General features: G+C 34.7%; 1 protein-coding gene and 1 long non-coding RNA gene across 2 annotated transcripts in view; both read left to right on the forward strand.

Annotated features, from left to right (window-relative positions):
* The window catches only part of LOC108764445 (hemicentin-1), a 109,413-nt gene that overhangs the window by 1,175 nt on the left and 88,955 nt on the right, over positions 1 to 19,283 (forward strand). The window lies entirely within an intron of this gene.
* On the forward strand, positions 1,317 to 1,819 carry LOC108764446 (uncharacterized). Its single transcript, XR_001940280.1, has 3 exons — positions 1,317 to 1,489; positions 1,553 to 1,601; positions 1,667 to 1,819. It is a non-coding gene; the product is annotated as an uncharacterized LOC108764446 (long non-coding RNA).

Below are 19,283 nucleotides of genomic sequence, written 5' to 3' on the forward strand. Positions count from 1 at the left end.
TAATGCCGCTCCGTTACGTCACTAGTTATGCCTGATTTACAACTGAGCTTAACCCTTTCGCTACGTCGGAGTCGAAGCACGAGGTGCTTGCAACCGACAAATGTGCCGGTTTACTGGTGTATCAATAACACGGGAGAGAGAGAAAGAGAATTTGTTAGAAACGCTAGTTGGTATTATGGTACTATGTTGTACCATCGCGCACGATGTATTATTGATCACATAAAAGTTAAAATTTCTCTAGAGAACAGAAAATTCTTTCGTCGTAAAATATTATAGTACTTCTATTTTCTATCACGCCTAGGAATTTCACTGCAATGAAAGTGTCAAGGTATTCTATAAGGCTTCATGCCGCGCCGCGTAGTATTTTGCGGGTCGAAGATCGTGACGCAACGAATTAAATCAAATCTCCACGGTCCCTCGTCACGAGGTTGTTATGAACTTTAAACAGCAGATTATTATCGTCGACTTCATCCGAGGAAGTTTTGCTCGACCGCGTTCCGGCTTCGCCCTCGAGAACATCGACTCCACGAAACTCAAGTATGGTGTAGTCGATAAAAGGGGATATAAATGGAAAGGTGCTTCTGAATATCATTAGCAAGGTTCTCCAATGTCCCATAATTAAACGGGCAATTCGCACCCATCGAAACTGTGCTTGGGGCACTACGGAATGTGCAACGTGCCGCGACGCCGACAGTTACATACGAGTATCGAAAAATTAAAATAACACACGGTAGGTTATTTTATCGCAGTCGGATCTTCAATGTAAATCATAATTGTAAGAATTTTAATCCGACTGGTACGCAGCCGCGCATACCATGATGCATATCATTAGCGATATGAATACTGTTCTGTGATTAAAATCTCTCGCACTATTACATAGTAAATGTGTTCGTAATTGTGTTCATCAAATGACATACGCGTACGCGATTTCAAAGTAACGTAGAACAAGGAGAAATAGATTTTAGAGAGCAAGAGCAATTTTAAACAATTATTCAAATTAATCATCTTCAATATTACTTAAATTTCGAGTAATTTTCAAAATCTAATTAATATTATATGCGATTTATGAATAATCTCTTTTTTTTCTCTTTCTTTTTCTAGTATGAGAAAGTTTCTGAAGATACGTCAATTATGTCAGAATTATATCATTAATATAGACAACAGTATTTAGGTCTTCATAAATTACTAAAACCATAAACGCAGATGAGCTCGTAAATGTCAAAGATCTTTTACGAAGCAGGAAACTAATGTTGAAATTACCTTATAACGTTATCCTTGGACGATGAGCAATATTATATTAATAACCTAATGTCTGACGTAACCAAACTAAAAATATGATTACATATTTTTCCAGCATTATTGACTACTTGGTGTATTTAGAATAGCCGGAAGAGTAAATGAGAAACTTTCGCGGATCGATTATTAGAAAACTTTTGCCATCGTGTCCATTTCGCTGTGCGCGCATCTTATTATACTCGGCGCTTTGTAGGTAATATACGCTTCCTAAAATTAATTTAACATCCTGCTGGATTAACGATAAAGAAAATTGTAGGACGAAGGTATCCGATCGATTCAGGCACAGCACGTAGGAGAAGGCTTAGGTAAGAGAATGACGGCTAAACTAGTTTAATTAAACCACGGCGCTAAGCCCCTCTTAAATTTATAGCTGCGCGATAAAAAAGGATGTTCTACAGTGGGGACGTGAAGAGAAAAAATTGGAGTTTCAATAGCGGAGTTCGAGCTCGTTCGGCTGCAAGAGCGAAAATAATGTGACGCCAATTCTGCACTTTTGCAAAGTTCCTTTGAGAAAATTTTCAACCTACCGTGCCATCTATTTTCGTCTTTGTTTTTTTTTTATAAATGTTACATAAATACCAATAAACCGTTTTCCTTTTCACGTATTTAATTCCGATAGTCTATCTATAATCTGGAGTATATACAATTATTGATTTTCATTAATGACACTGGTATTTTGTAACAAAGGGCAAATACTCTTTGATATTTTCGCAAATTTTAACTCTGGTGATTTAGTGACTATCTTCAATGTCTATATTTACTGAGAGAATAGTGTAATATTAGGAATATCTGGGAATATTCAAATCATCACTGATGGCATATTGGATGACCAGAGGGACAAATGTTAGCTATAATTGACAATCACTGAGCATATTCCCTATAAATATAGAAATTGCTAATCCAATAATAGATTTATAGTTGTAGTATTTATGATTAATGTACGTACATATTTATGATTGACAATGAATCAATGACATTTATACATTTATCATTCCAATTACATGAATACATGTTATTGCGGAAAAGTAGTAAACGAGTCGTTTCTCAATAAATTAAATTTAGTTGGTAAAGAAATGTAAGGAACAGAAAATCCGCCCTTGGGTTTTGGAGGGAACAAAAATGTAACAAGTAATTTTCGGTTATTTCATAGAGAAATGCAATCACGCATGCAATTTATGTATAGTGTAAGAGACGCGTTACAGAATCGATCGCAGCAAGTTGATGCCTCAAAACTTTCGTCAGACAAATTTCATGGTCCGCCGTTGCCTTGGAAGAAATTTCAGAGTGCTTTCGAAGAAAATAAAGTACATATATATACGTATCGTTATCGACAACAAATTTCATACACGTATAATATAAGCAAGTTCTTGCAACTGTTGCTGATTCAAAGGCACTTAATTACGATCGAAATTACTCGACTTCGTTATACAATTACTTCACAGCGTGGCGAAACGTTAGCCTATGTTTTCATAAGGTTCGTCTAACTTCTACTTCAACAGGTGTTGCTAGCGGCGAAAAGACAACCGACGCGACGTGTACACAGTATACGCATAACTAACGCGTTGTGTTAATTAACGACGCTTTCATGTTTATTCGCATAGCATAAGACTTGATGCATCTATTTTGCCACGTTCCGGCATCGTGAAATAATGATATTCGATTTCTCCCTAATGAGACTAATCTCGTAGTCCAATACGTTAAAAAAAAAAACGGTGAATAAATGCCGGTGATGAGTGATATGTTTATTTTTATAGCGTTCTGTGGTTTTTACGTCTAGTACCGTATGCAGCGTGCACTTTCGGTAAATAACTGAAACCGCACAAACCAGAAAGACCAACTTTAATGTGCACATCATTGAGAAATGTACTTTGTAGTATAAAGAGGATCTTTTTATGCTATGTTTTTACAAACATGCTGCATCGTGAAATATAAACCAGAGCTTACCATGGCAGGCTAACGTTTTAATAGAAACTGCATAACAGTTTTCACCGGGTTACAATATATATAAAAAATATGTTACACAGAATCTAGTTCGTTTTAAAAACAACCTATTTTTTTACACACACAAAGTTTTAAAAAATCTAAATGCTAGTAAAGACAGCTTAGGATCAACTTTTAATAACTTTTTTCAAAAATTTTTTGTTATATTCAAAATATAATACCAACTTTTGTATCTTTCATTTCAAAAATCTCTCGCGCGCGTGAGATAAAAACATCTTTTTATCTATTTTAAAGATGCGGGAATTCTCGTCTAACAATAAAAGCTGTAAGAATGAAGTATTTCTGAGAATTTTTTTACATAAAATATTTAGGAAAACTATTTATTCACATTTTAAACTTTTAAGACATACCTAAATATGTTTTCTGAATAAGTATGAATATCTCTGAATTTTGGACTCCTTTCTTTATTATAATTCAACCAATGATGGTCTGCGGTGATTTATGACAGCTTTTATTTTCGTCCAATATGAACCTGAAATACATATTAAAAAATCAAAGTTCATTTTATTCGTTGAATGCTGTTGTTGATATTGAACCACTAAAATGCCTCAATGTATGAAAACGACAAAATGGTAGCCTGTCATAGTAAAAGTTAAACTTGATAAACATCGATATTTTTACTTTGACAGGCTGCCATTTTGTATTTTCCACGTTTTAGTGGTTCAATACAAAAAAAAAACCGTTTAACAAGTAAAACGAATTTTAATTTTTTTTATTTCAGACTCATAGAACGGAAATGAGAGCTCCCACAAATCGCCGCAGACCATCAGTGGTTGAAACATAATAGGGGGAGAAAGAGGAGTGAAAAAATTTAAAGATTTTTATGAAACATGTATCTTTTAAGTGTGTGTATAAAATGTTCAAACGTGAATGGTTTTTTTTATATTTCTAAAAGTACCTTATTTTTTTAGTTCTTATACGAGAATTTCTCTTAATTATAATTTCGTGGATTATTCATTCATTTCCTAGAAAGTCGGTATACATTCATTGTAGACTTTGAAACCCGTCTTTATAACAATAACACCTCTAACAGCACTTTCCAACAACAGCCCTTCGAAATTGCAACTACGGAATCGTTGTAATTAATTTTTTGTCGGCAAAATCGAAGCGAGGGCAACGACGGAATGACCACGAAATCGACCTAATGGGCGGCCATTTGTCATTCTTCATAGGGTAGAAGGTGGCATTGCGGAAGGGGTGAGAAGGGTCCTTTGCACGCTGCCGGCCAAGACGATAATTTGCACGCGATTTCATCCGTCGTATACACCTTCCGCGTCAGTGTATGACTTAATGGAAACATGGCTCAGCTCACTCCAGAATTCAGAAATAACAGAAGCTCGTAAAAGCGAATGCAACAGCCACTCTGCATTTTCGCGAATGTTATTCTACATGGCGATCGGTATATGTACGGGAATCGTAAAATAATTTTTAACGTAACGACACAGCCGATATTATTATATTTCTATTGTCGTTAAAAAATTATTTGTAGATCTCCTCAACGTCGTATCCTCGTGTGACGACCTTATCGAAATAATAGTAGAGATATGGTAAAAGCAGCATTATCGCGGATCTAAAACAAGGCGGAGACGATCAAGCGACATAACATGTATGTTTCATAACCGACACGCGAATACTCAACATAATCTCGAGTCTAATCCTGGAAAGATTAATTGGAATTAGCACTGCACCTGTTATTTTTAGGTGACCTCTGTATGCTAAATAATATTTCATGCGCACAAATACTTAAAGGGATAATTATTATGTTATTTAGGTGGATGACCTTTTTATGTCAGCAAAAAATTTATTTAAAAATGAGTGACAAACAACGGTAAGATATCAAGATGTATTTTGTCTGTCAAACATCCTTTTTTCATGAAACCGATTATACGCTCGTACGAGTGGATATACGGAAAATATTAAGATTGCTTGAAGAGGGTAATTACAAAAAAATGTAGATAAATGCGAGAAATTATTGTGGTAACATCTTTAACTGAAACGCACGAGTGATTATTTGCACGCGATCTTTTTACTGCATTCGTTGGATGCAGTTCGCGATTAAAGTTTAGCACGGCATACTTCTTTTTTAAGACCCTCTTATTTAAAGTGTACTTATTTTGAGGTACATTTATCGGTCATTAAGACATTTTTTACTTTTTGTTACCTATATGTTAAAAGAAATAATGCTAGTGAAATGTAAGAAAGAGAAATACACTGCTCTCAACGACAGTCTGTCTGTACGAACGTTTACCTACACAATTATTATATAAATGATATGAATTCATCGTGATAATTGCATGTTGCAGAATGGTGTCAAAAATGCTTTGCGACGCAACAAGACGCGGCGCGTGATATAAAATTTGTTTCGCGCCACGCGGCGAGAACGAACCCACACCGCCGCGAGCATTTCATATGTCGTAATTCGCGCAATTCTGTCAAGAAGCGACATATTTCATATTACTGTAATCCACTGCAAGCTCGACAACAATGGCGCTGCGTGCGAACGCGCATTCCGAACTATGTATTTCTCACGGGCCTCTCATACGTGATAGCGAAAATTCAGAATATCGCTCCCGCGGGTCTCGTTCCGCAAAACTGCAGCGCGAGTAACGAGTGGATCCACTTCAATATGTCAATACTATGAGCTTAACTCGTGACTGGTGACGCGGAATTTCGATATGTTTCGACGCCGCTGCGATAAAACTTAAAAACCTGTGGCAAAACGCATGACAAATTTTTCACGCATCACACAGATATCGCGTGAAATTTATTACACCTCGGATACTTTAAGGTCCGGTTTTTCATTATCTAGTTAACTTGTCGTTTGGACTTTTTTTAACTTTACTTAACTCTTACCGTACCATGTACAATTTGATGCCTCATCCATACCATCAAGGGTTACTAGAGAATCTCTTTGTTTTTTTCATCTCTTCAAAATATTTCAAAAAATCTCTAAAAATTTACCAACATACTTCCAACTTTCTAGAATAAATATTGACTCTTTATTTTTTAAAATAAATAACATGTAGTATAATTTATAATTACCGAAAGACTCAAAGAAACTTGCACGAACAGTAGGAATCGCTCGATCATTAGTTACCCATATTGGTACGGTAAGGGTTAATTTGATGATAATGTAAAAATTGTGTTTTTCTAGCTGTGATCAATCACTAAACTAATGGTTTTGTAGAGAGAGATAACTTTAAAAGTTATTCATTACAAAATTATTAAGTTAAATTTTAGAGGTGGCTTAAATAACAAAATATCAATCAAAAGGAGCAATAGCTACAGCACAAGACGTTATTGTGAAGTCATATATTTAAAAGTATCGTAACAATAATAAAATTTCGTAGACATTTCGGTCAAAATTTGACCATCTTCAGTACAATAATTTATGATCTCCGCATGATTAAAATTAATATAATATACAATACATATCAATTAAAAACCAGCAACCAATAAAAATTAAATATCCGCAATTAAGAAGTCGTCATATAAAAAACTTGATGAGGTTACACTGTTCAATAATCGGATAAATGTTTTGAAAAAGTCGCATTAAACCAGTCGTCATATAAAATTATCTTGATTAATTTACAATTGTTCAATTCACCTAATATTTATTCGCTTCATACTTGAAAAAAATAAGTCAATAGAATTGCCGAAATTACAGTCGTCAGTTTTATATTTTATTCTTTCATAATGTGATCCTTTTTTGAAAATTGTCCGGTTTTTAATTGATATGTATTGTATATTATATTAATTTTAATCATGCGGAGATCATAAATTATTGTACTGAAGATGGTCAAATTTTGACCGAAACGTTTACGAAATTTTATATTATTGTTACGATAATTTTAAATATATAACTTCACAATAACGTCTTGTGCTGTGGCTATTGCTCCTTTTGATTGATATTACAAAATTATTATTTTAATGGTTAACTATAAATAGAAAAATATAATTTTTAATACCAGATTTCCAATGAGAAATAACCGTCAATTCAACGTCGAATCAATATCGATTCGATGAGTCATTTCTCGCTGGGTTAAGTCTAACCACAAGTTCACTAAATGAAAAACCGGGCGTAAAACGTGTTACTAAATAAGAATATGTTTTTGTACATTTTTGGCATAACATTTCGCAACGCGGTGGAAGCCAAATCCGTTTTATGACCTCGCTCGACGTGTCACTATCATCATGCTAGGCAGTATATCAAGTTAATTCATGTGTAAACGAAATTCTCGCGATGCAGTTGGATGCGTTTGTCTATTACCAGGTTTCAACGTAAAAGAAAGTTATCGTTATCGTAAAATTTTCGTACCTCGCAGTACTCGATCACTAACGTTTCCTCCTTTTTTCATTTATCTGTCATTCATAGTCTGCGATATTATGACATCTTTCTCGTAAATACGACCGATATCTATGTGCCGCGCGTGCAGTTTATTCCTTTTTTTACTCATCGCACATATCATTCGAAGTTATAGAAATTTTTGTTCGTGCTTTCGTAAGAAAGAGATGTAAAAGTTGCGCTTGCACGCGACTGTGAATAACGTATATCGAGATTTCGTCACACTTCGACTAATATAATCGTGATACCATCGAGCCACTAAAGTCAGTAATTATCGCGGTGAAGTTTTAATAAAAAAAAAAGCTTTATGGGGAATAGTAACGCAGCTTCGTTAACTTCTCTACTAACGTACGAACGGATTTACATTCCTATCTTTTACTTTCGTCTTATTCGTTCGTTACGTGTACTTATAGGGCAAGCTTATAACATCGTTCCTTTTCATTTACATCGTAAATGAGACACCTTCATTGCAAGCAACAGTTTTCTTAATGTATACCGTAGCGTTTGGATATAAAGTACTTTTAAAGACTCTGTTTAAGTTTCCTACGAGCTTCGAAAGAGCAATGACATGCAGCCCGTGACATGATACTTTTAGTTGGGTCAAGTCCGGGTTTGGCGATTTTATTTTAAATTTGTCAGAGATATCCTTTTCGCTCCTCATTCTCGTTTTTCTTTGATATGCATATTAACGAAGTTGCTCAAAGAATTTTACTTTTGCTGACTGCTGCCGACTATTCTTACAGTACACACCATCTCCCGTAAGAGTTTTAAATCTGCTGAGATTAAATTTGTAGAAAATCAGGACGCAACAGTCGAATGACGTTCTCATGCAGATTGTTCTATTCAAGCTAGACCTTAATGTCTAATTCCGGAATTATGCAGATCGGGCGAATGAATTTTTTCCATTTGGCGACGATGGTATTACGGGCGCCGAGAGCAATCCACCGAGACTGGAAATGGCAGGTGAAAAATCTCGTCTTGTCGGTTCGTGCCCGACGAACATAACTAGGACGAATCAGGAGCGGTACTCCTGTCGTAACTCGTCGGTTTCTATCTTTCCGCGGCAATGATTCCACGTAACTTTCTAACCGGTTAATTCGTGCCTAGCTACAGCGACCATCCCTCGTCGGTACGTCTCGGCGCTAACGAGTCCACGAACGAGAACTAGCATGGCGCGTGAGGAATAGGAAGGTAGTTTCGCAGGGAATCTCCCCATCCGAAACGGAAGGACTGAAAGGAGCCGGCTACTCGTCGTAACAATATCCGAAACAGGTTGTCGGTACCTGCACGTATCTTAGCTTACCGCAGATTACCAGTAATCCCCTGGGTTCGGGTAACAGTTACACGCTTTCAGCGAGACAGGGGAAGTTCGGTTGCCTCAACGGCGACGGCGGCCCGCGGCGCAACCTGGGACTGCCTCTCCGTTGCAACGTCCGACGCCGTATAAACCGAATTCCCTCGACGTATCGAAGCGATACGACGTGAAATTAAGTCCCACGACGTTTTACACGCGCGCGTTCCCGCACACACTCATGTCGCTTCGAATTTATTATACAAGGTATATAAAGCATGATAACGCAAGAAGTAGTTCTTTGATATTTTAGAAATCAATCTTCAAGAAAGAAACGATTATGAACAATTATAGTGAATAATATAAAGGGTATAGACTGTAAAATGTCCTATCATAATGTATAATAAGAGCTGAAATATATTATAGGTATATGTTAATATCGCTGGTATCTAATTCACTTAGAATGACAATGATTTAATGATGAATTGTAAGGTCTTATTCGAGTCGCATATACGCTCTATTATTGGAGATCTAACGAATAAATGAGATTCGTTATATCTATTCATAGATATTCCAATTGAGATTCCTATTAAAATCCTGGAATTATTTCGAATTATCGTAGAACATTCCCAATCGAATATTGTATCTTTCCATTTCTTTATTATTGTCTGCTTTGTTATTATCTATATAAAAAACTGTGCAAATATTTCTGTATAAATCGACAATTTATATAATTGGTTCAATATTTTCTGGTATTTTGAATCTCCGAGATGTTTAGAATAAATTATGTGTTATTTATTTAATTATTACCTCCTCAAGTTTCGTTTAACTACTTTTAGATGCTGTGTGCGTTCATGCGTATCTATCATTTACTTAATATTCGTTTTCTATTATCATGATATATAGTCGAAGCTTAAGTATATGTAATGATTGCTTTCTGTCGACATAATAGCTAGCTTTGCTCAGAAACTGCTTTCTCGTTGTTTTGCATATTTAATGCAGGCACGTTTGACTACACAATATCTTTATCTACCATAAATACATTCCGTATCGCTATTAATCGCAATTAAACGATTAAATTCCATCTGATAACTAACAAATAACATGTTTGAAGCATTTCTCTTATACTTGACATATATATAATAATTATTTATAATTATTTATAATTAATAATTAATATTTAATTTATAATTATTTATATCGTCCATACGAAATGCAGAGTGAGTTCTCGATCGATTAAGATAATTAATATCTGACAATAATTAGCTCGCTGTGCGACTTGTGACAGTTCTCGACGGTCAAGAATCCCTCGTTAATCCGCGTCAACGGGATGAAACGCATTAGATATCATGAGATGAAAAAGAAACAAGAAGAGTGAGAAAAATCCACAACAGGAGAATATCGTCGAGGATAGGATGGTGTTAGCCGTCGGTTTTTTCTCGACGCGATGCCAGTTTTTCTGCCATATTCCTTTTTCCTCCTTTCATTCCACCTTCGTTCTTCATTGCATCAGCATCTTCGCTTGTTTTAATAATTTTGGTTTAATGAAATTCCGCGATTATATGTATGCGATGAAAAATTTCATATTTCCCTGTCTGGCTTTATCAGAATTCAAAACGCCACTCTCCGCGTTTTGTTATCAAAGCTTTTTTAATATTGCAGTTTTTGATTCTGCCTGATGAAAGCGTTTTGTTTCAACGAATTTCACCGTTGACACATATATATCGCTCGTAAACTTCGTTGGTCTCGGTGATTTCTTTCTCGAACTTTTTCAGGAAACAAATGCCGTGTACAAGATATCTTCTACACAAGTACGAAATTCATGTGATCTAAAGGGAGAGAGAGAAAGAAAGGAAGAAGGAGGAAAGAGGAAGACATAGTCATGTACCGTTTATATTTTCCAGCTAAAGTGAACGAACTTGCTACGATGTAGCATATCAAATGTCTCTTCGAGATTTCAAGCTCGGGATAAACTTTTACATTGAAGTGAGATCTGTTTTCTCCGTTGAACGAAGTTGTGCCTGGGTTCGAACTGAATGTGCTGTTCGAAAATTGAATCGATTCATTTCATAGTAGCGCGGAAGTTAATACTCGTATCCATTTAACTCGCAGGCAGCGCAAACAATCCTCTTTTCCAATTATTGTAAAATCGTTAATTATTGCACGCTAGAGAAATACGATAAACAACTACGCCCGCGGATCTGATACGACGTATAAATTCACGAGAACGTATCGCGCACAACGAGTGACGTAAATTTAAAAAATTTAATTTTCGGTGGGAGCTGCGAGAGATAAAAATATGGCGAAATCCTGCCGTTTAAGCGGTAAGAGATAAATTAAAGGCGTTCGATGCTCGCGATCCATAAATAACCCAACAAAATGGTTTTAATATATTATCCGAGCTGGGTTCGCTAAATGATTATTAATGGGCATAGATCTTCCCGTCCTCCGTTTTTGCATATTGCACAGCGCGAATGTCCCGCTTTCTCGCTTGCGTACCGTCCACTATGTACAAACTGCCATCGATCCTCGCGCTTATATGCTAATTGCCTATCCGTGCTAATTGGAAGTACCGCCGAGTGCGTTAATTATCTAACTCACGGTTAGCTATTCCTACTACTCAGCCTCTCTGTGTACGCATTTCTCTCGTTTCCGGACACTCCGTGGATTTCCGTAAACTTGAAGCTGATTTGATTGCTCGCAGTGAGCAATTTTTATTTCTTTTAAGTTAAACACATGCGAATATGATTGACACATTAATGGGAAATTATTGTATGTAAGGAAGATCCACGTATGATAAATATAATTTCATAACTGGATTATTATGAGATGTATGTATTAAACCTTTCAAGAAGATTCTTAGCACTCCAAATAAATATTAGCGACTTTTCTTATCACTATTATACAGTCTTGAAGCATTAATCCATTTTATGATGAATCAAGCGTCGTTGCGCGACGATTTAAGCTCATCTTATATTCACATAGGCGACAAGCAAAGTTTATACCATTTCAGTGATATATTACAGTATTTCTATATAAGGAAATCTTCTAAAAGTACACTTTAACACAATTACGAAACGGAATTCAACTATGTAGAAATTTTCCCATTATACTCTATAATCTTAACGTTGAAAGGGAACATGATTTGAATTAACTGTGGGAAACTATGTTTTCGGAAGTAAGGATGAACTAATTCCATTTAAAATTGGCCGTCATATTAGCATGTTCATTGTATTAATAACAGCTCATCGTCATACATATATATACACTACCACTTAAAATTTTAACGCGTCTTATGATTTTGCTAACAATTCCATTTTTTATTTATAAAATATAAATTATAATATGTACGATATATTCTTGTATTTTCGGTCTTATTTCGATCGGAAGTACTTAATAAAGTCACGAATTGCCAAGAAATAATAATAAACGGAAATTATAAATAAATTTTTCAAATAAACAAATATTTTATACAATTTATACATTAGTTGAAAGAAATATCAATTTGAAATTTTGCTCTAGACATAAACTGATAAACATTTGAAAATCATGACGACTAATAATAAGAGAATGAAAACAATGTATATTCTCGCAGAAAAGCATTAGATTAAACACAAGTTTGTGATTAAGATACTTAAGGAACTTATTCACAGAATGCCAAGAACGTAGCTTCTGTTATCAGAACTTAAAGAGATGAAGCTTGAAGAAATAAAAAAAATCTGAAGAATAATAAGTTCTTTTTATAATTTTATTGAAAAAAAAAATATGTAGGTAATAATAAATTTAAAAACATAAAATGCAAACTGTATTCATTTTTATTCTTTGTATTATAAAATTTCAATAAATGGAGAACGTGCTGAAAGTTTTGAATGGTGTGTGTATATATATATATATATAAATATATATATATACTTTTCTTACTTGTGAATTGTTGATTATTTTATTCTTTTTATATTTTTGTTTATTATTTTATTTTTTTTATATTTTTTATTCGTTATTTTATTCCTCTTATATTTTATTTTTTATATTACATTTCCATAAATGAAGAGTTGAAACTTTTGTGGTGTAGTGCATTATATATACACTATCTCAGTCCTTACTTGTATAAATTGTTTATTATCACCATTATTGCTTTTTTCTGAGAATAACTACTTTTTCATATTCTCTCTATACTAGATTATATTATTATATCAATATCTGCTGTACACACAAAAGAGTAATTTTGTACAATTTCTCGTTTGTGAGTGTTATAATACTTACATGAAATGAGCATACTCGTCATCAACATTCTCTCTTGCACAGAAATTGCAGAAACGAGAAATTCTATTTTTGTACGACTTAATCACGCGCGTATACTACTTCATCGTTGTTAGTGGAATAGCGCTTGCTTTGTACGGCGTGACTGCACCGCGCGTAGTACATAAGTTTTACATACGGTCGGTACACACACGAGAAATGACATTCGTCCAAGTTAATGCAATACATAGCGGAGATGTGAGGAGAGTCGCACATACGTGCCAACGCGGAAGCACAACGGTAGACGGAGAATATAAATCTCAAACAAGCGACATAGGTAGTATATCTCTGGTACAAAAGGATTTCTGTATACCTGTCGTAGGTCCAATCTACGGAAACGCCAATAAAACGTCGGCTCCTTTTAGCTCGATACATTCAGGAAGGCTGTGATATCTTTTGTTGAAGATGAGAAGACGTAAAATCGCGATGAGATCGCTTTTAAGGAGCCATTGTGTCGCGCGCGTGTTTAGATTTTTATAGAGACTTTACCGGATAATCTCGTGCGAATCCCTCTTTCGCTGACGAATGCTCGTATAAAACTGGTAAACACCGGTGGCCCTTCTTTAAATTGGATTTATGGTTTTTCGGGTCAGACGTCGAGAATTGCGAAACGAGTCAGCATAATTTGTCATGTCCCCTGCTCGCGACTGAAGACACTTTTACTGTTTTTAACGAGCAATCGTATGATTTTATAGCAAAAGATAATCCGGACATTTTACATCGAAATGGACTGGTCGTTTAGTTATGCTCGTAACACGATTAATTTTTGCATTGCCCTGGGCCGACAGCCGTGAAAGGATTTCAGAATTTTGAACAGAATCGTTGCTTCGTACATATGCATGCACATATATACGGACTATACAAAGTTTCAGTTGCTTCCCTGTCGCGTATTGTCTGCCTAATCAGGTATGACTTCTTGACCATTATATGTATAGCCTCACTATCGGCGAACTGTCCAGTTCGTGAACGCGACATGCATTTTCCTCATTATTCGAAATTTTAGACAAACGTGACGTTCGTTTCTTCTCATGAGTCGATGGCATATATTCCGTTAGTGTATGCGAGCAAACGAAATTACATTTCAATACGGTACGCTCAGTACAGTATATGTCTCGGATACAGCTCGGAGTAGTTATGCCAAAATCAATAGAAACCTGACGTTCGCGCGAAGGAAAAGAGAAATACGCGGTACTTTCTTACCAATTTGTATCAGGCGTCTTCGAGATTTCCGATAAATTCGAAGCACGAAGTTTGAAGATTCTATTCTCGGTTCGCGCATAAAAGCAGAATCTCCTTGAAGATAAAGAGATGTTCGAAAAATGCCGTGGGCATGCGGCAGGATGTTTTGACAGTCCGTTTGAGATTCCATCCATGACACAAATCTCGTTCCCTCGCAGGATCGTGCGATATTACGATAATTCTGATGCGCGTACTCCCGCAGGAGTGACGGTCACGGTAGTTAATAGCGGAACGTCGTTGAATATCCGCTACCCGATCTTACATGAGACTCGTGGGACGATACGGTAGACCATGACTACCGTAACGAATCACTACTTCACGCGGGAGGGCTCGACCTAATTTTCCAATGTCATAATTCGATATCACCTATATACTGCCTGTGACGCGACGCCGACGCATCGATCCCATGTCGTTTCATGTAAGCAGGTGCTTGTAATCAACACTTCCCTTTGAATAATATACGACGAGAAGTCTATATATTCTTTGTTAAGGCTTTGATCCGAGGCTTTGATCGTATTACATCACTCTTTGTACGATAAAACAGCAGTAATCGTAATGAGAACTCGTACCGAATGATCGTAACAAAAGAGATCCTCTACAATCATCTACAAAGAATATAATGAATCTTAAATAGCCAACAGAGAGCAAAAAATCGCGAGAGGATCACAGAGTTTTTTATGGCATGCGATTTAGTCTAGTGCATCAGCTGAAAAGCGACATAAAAGAACGATTGAGTGAATACTTTGACAGATAAATGGAGTTTTTTTTTTTTTCCTTAAAAGTACATACATTGATTTTTTATAAAATATTGTTTTCGATGACTGATTCGATATATGTACAAGGAGAAATTTAGCGCTTTCCAGAAATATGCTTGTCTCTCTCAATTAAATATCCATATTTCCGGAAAAGCGACATTATTGAGTTATTGACTTGTCCAACAGTGCGCAATAACGAGTCTTCATAATTATAGTCAAGTTTCGTAATGATATTATCCAGCGTTATCGTTACTGGTTGCTGAACGATTGATCTCGACTTTTTTCGTATGTCCTGCCGCAATATTTTAATAATATCTTTTGAATCGTTTTTGTCACTTTATTATCAAAGTTTTATGACGCTAATATCGATTAAAAATGTACGTATCAGATGTCAAAACATTATAAAAAATTTAAAAATCTCATAGATCGCTCTATTATTACATCTGAATATCTAGGTAAAATGTGAGCACAATTCTCGTTGGTTAAAAAATCATTTATTTTTTGTTTGCTTAATTTTTATGTAAAATCCCATTTTCTAGTATTTTTGTTCAGGAAGTAACATTAAAATCAAATTTTTTATACATACTAATAAAGCTCTAATAATATTCTAATAAATATTCGTGCAAAAATTTATTTGAATACACTTACTTGTTTAAAAGTTATTTAACTGAAACTGCTGCAAAATATGGTGATTTCGTTGCCATTAAAAACCAAATAATTTTGCTTTAGGCAATTGGTTTCAGAGCGTATTTATGACCAATATTTTTTGTTGGTTATATTAGTTGATATTGGCTTTTTTAGTTGGTTTTTTGGCTAATACTTTTATCTCGTATATTATGCAGCTAAAACATCTTTAAATAAACGATAGTATGTGTAATATTTTAGCTATGTGTATCAGCTATGTTCGAAATTCTTGTATGTTGTTAATAGCATGGATTTAGGAAAATTCTGACCAGACCAGACCGCTATTCAGCGCAACTTAATGGAAAAATATTTAGCTTTATGTTCATCGGAAAATACAGCCCGTTGATGACAGGATTAATAAAAGCCTTTAATACGTTCTACGGCCAAAAAGAAATATTACCGATAATTTCCATTATTATTGCGTCGATCACTTAAACACGCATTTTGTGATAAAGATACAAGCATAAATATATCTCGCGAAAGCTTTTATCATTCGTCAGTGATCCGCTTCATTGTTTAGTCGTTACTACATAATGTCGGTCCACCCTCTCATTCAATGAAACTATGTACAGCATTGCATTTGCAATACTGTAATTTCCCACTTGATGTCATTTCCAGCAATATGACGCGTTTAATTATACAACTGCATTTGTGCATTATTAGGAAACGTACGGTCGTTTGTGCGAATCATTCGTAATCCTGACATATGACATTTTATTAATCATCGGATAAAGCGCGCCGAGCAAACGGGCGAAAATTTATCACTCATAATCTTTATTAGGCAATATCGACACATCGTGTTGCTCGTATTGTTCAAGCGAGATGATAGAGACGGCATGTCATCATTTTCACGGCTCTCTCTTTTAGAACGATAATATACATCAGATCCTGTAATTTGACTATAAGAGAATAATCATTCAGATAATTCGTGCATAAATATTGCCGACAAAAAATGTTACTGAGCGTTCAAGAACGTTTAAAATGCTGCAAAATGGCTAACAGTCGATAGCAGTTTAGCACGCAATAGCATCGTTTATGACGAGAATAAATTTTAACTGCGTATTATACAAAGACATGACGTGCGATAAAGATTATTATTTTGACGCAATGTATTCTCAAGTATTTCGAGTGAGAACTCGATAAACTGCTCACATTCAAAGGGAAATTCGGACAAAAATGCTTCTCTTGTTGCATCGAGAGGTCATGTTTGAAGAAATAAGTTGATGGCAAAATAATTCACCTCTCGCAGCAGCTTTGCTGGCGAATATGCTCAAACTCCGTACGACTCGTTGACGGAAAGCGCACTGGGATAAGAATAACAATGGAAAGGAATATGGTAGATGCCAAACAGTTTGTGATGCAAACATCGCACAGAGAAAAGAATGTTTTATTTGAAGGCCGCTCGTGAGTCGGTCGATCGATCGTTTCTGGCCGAACAAACATTTGACGATGGATATGTATTTGTGAACGCACGCGCGCTCATATTCGTACTCGCAAAAATTCTCTTACGCATGTATTTGTGTATTAAATTCTATACTTTACGTTATTTATGTAATATAAGCCAATTACCAGTAGCGCAAAAAATTACCATTTTTTAAACTCATATTTTTGTAATTTTAAGAGAATCCGTTGTGAAAATCTGTAAGAGAATATTCAATATAAATTCATTATGCTCATTTTAAATCTAATGATATTAAGTTTCGTTACAAAATATTTATTAATATATATAAAGATTCAAGAAAGAAACATTTGAGATTTTAAAAAAATTTCACGCTTTTCGTAATGCTGATTCTATGTACTATATAAGAAAAGATGAGTAAGAAATCTTTGACTATATTCGTGTTAATTATTCTGTTGATATTACTTTTAAAAAAATGATGTTATCAAGAAATGCACAGACAACTTTTCGAAAATTTCTTACATAATTTTCTATTTCATAACTTTATAATAATGCGTAAGTTTATTTTATAATGTTTAGTTTCTTGTACCTATATTTAACAAATAAGCTTCTTTATCCTCGAAAATTATGCATGTGTAATTTTTTAAAATATTTAAGTCATTTAATAATTTAATTATTACAAAAATAAACATATCGTAAAATATACAGCATTGTAGATATGTATATGGAAAGGATTTTAGTAAATCTAAAAATTGAACCACACACACACACACACACACACACACAGATACAGATCAGAAAAAATTTTTCTGAATCATCAAAATAACTACGTAGGATTTTCAAGCTCGATCAATAATATTACAAAAAGCTTTGACATTATAGTAATTAGTTTGAGCGTCCTATATATAATTATTTTGATTACTTTAATTATTTTGATAGTCCAATAAAATTATTGTTAGATTTGTTATATGACTAAATTTTTAGATACTTCAACAAAAAATACCGTCCTTTCCATGTACAGACACGTATGTGTTAGGTATACATTTTTTCCTTCATGTAATCATGAATAATCAACCTTAGACATATTTATTTTATTCCATTGACATTTTTTACTTTACGCGTTACTACATAGAAAAATGATTCGGGCAACGGTGTCGGTAAGATTGAAGGAGATTTTTTATCGCAACGTTGGACAATAATTCATGCTGTCCGAGTCATTAAAATATTTGCTTATTCACGAGATATAAATGCACGTAGAGGGGGAGAGTTTGTTGCGCGAACTGGTGCTCTTGAATACTTCTTTTCGATGATAATTTTTTCCTAAATCCGTAATTAATCTTAGTCGTCTTAAATATGCAAGTATCATTCCGACTACGAGATAGTTATGAAGCTCTATGATAAATGACGCCCGTGAGAAAAATTCGCACTATCGTCTTCCATCGTTAGCATTCTCTTTGTCACTCCGGATTAAAAGCGCAATGAACTCTACGTAGGGCTTCGCATCTTTATGCCAAATTAAAAAGGAGGAATAAGTCAGTCGGAAGGCTCGTCTAATTATGTATGTACATAGTACGCCTCCTGGTCTAAGTTAATAAATAATGGATACGCGACCCCTGTATGTGTTTTCTGATATACATCTCTCGTTCAAAAGTCAATAACTGTCTTCGTAAAATTACCTCTTTGTAGCTATAATATTTGATAATATCTTATTCGGTTAATGTCGCAATGAAAATTACATGAACAAATAATAAACAAAACGAACAGCAAAACATATACTTTTTATCGTGCACTTTATTGTGAAAATATTATACATGCATGTACTCATTACATTAGCAATAAAATAGTATTAGATTAACAAAATGCTAAAATATAAATAGATAAATAATCTTGATAGCATAAAAAATAATATAAATTATATTATACATATAATAAAAAATATTAACTTAATTTCGTTCACTGCAAATAATTCGAATGTGT

The sequence above is a fragment of the Trachymyrmex cornetzi genome, unplaced genomic scaffold (assembly GCF_001594075.2).
Source record: "Trachymyrmex cornetzi isolate Tcor2-1 unplaced genomic scaffold, Tcor1.1 scaffold422, whole genome shotgun sequence".
NCBI lineage: Eukaryota > Metazoa > Arthropoda > Insecta > Hymenoptera > Formicidae > Trachymyrmex > Trachymyrmex cornetzi.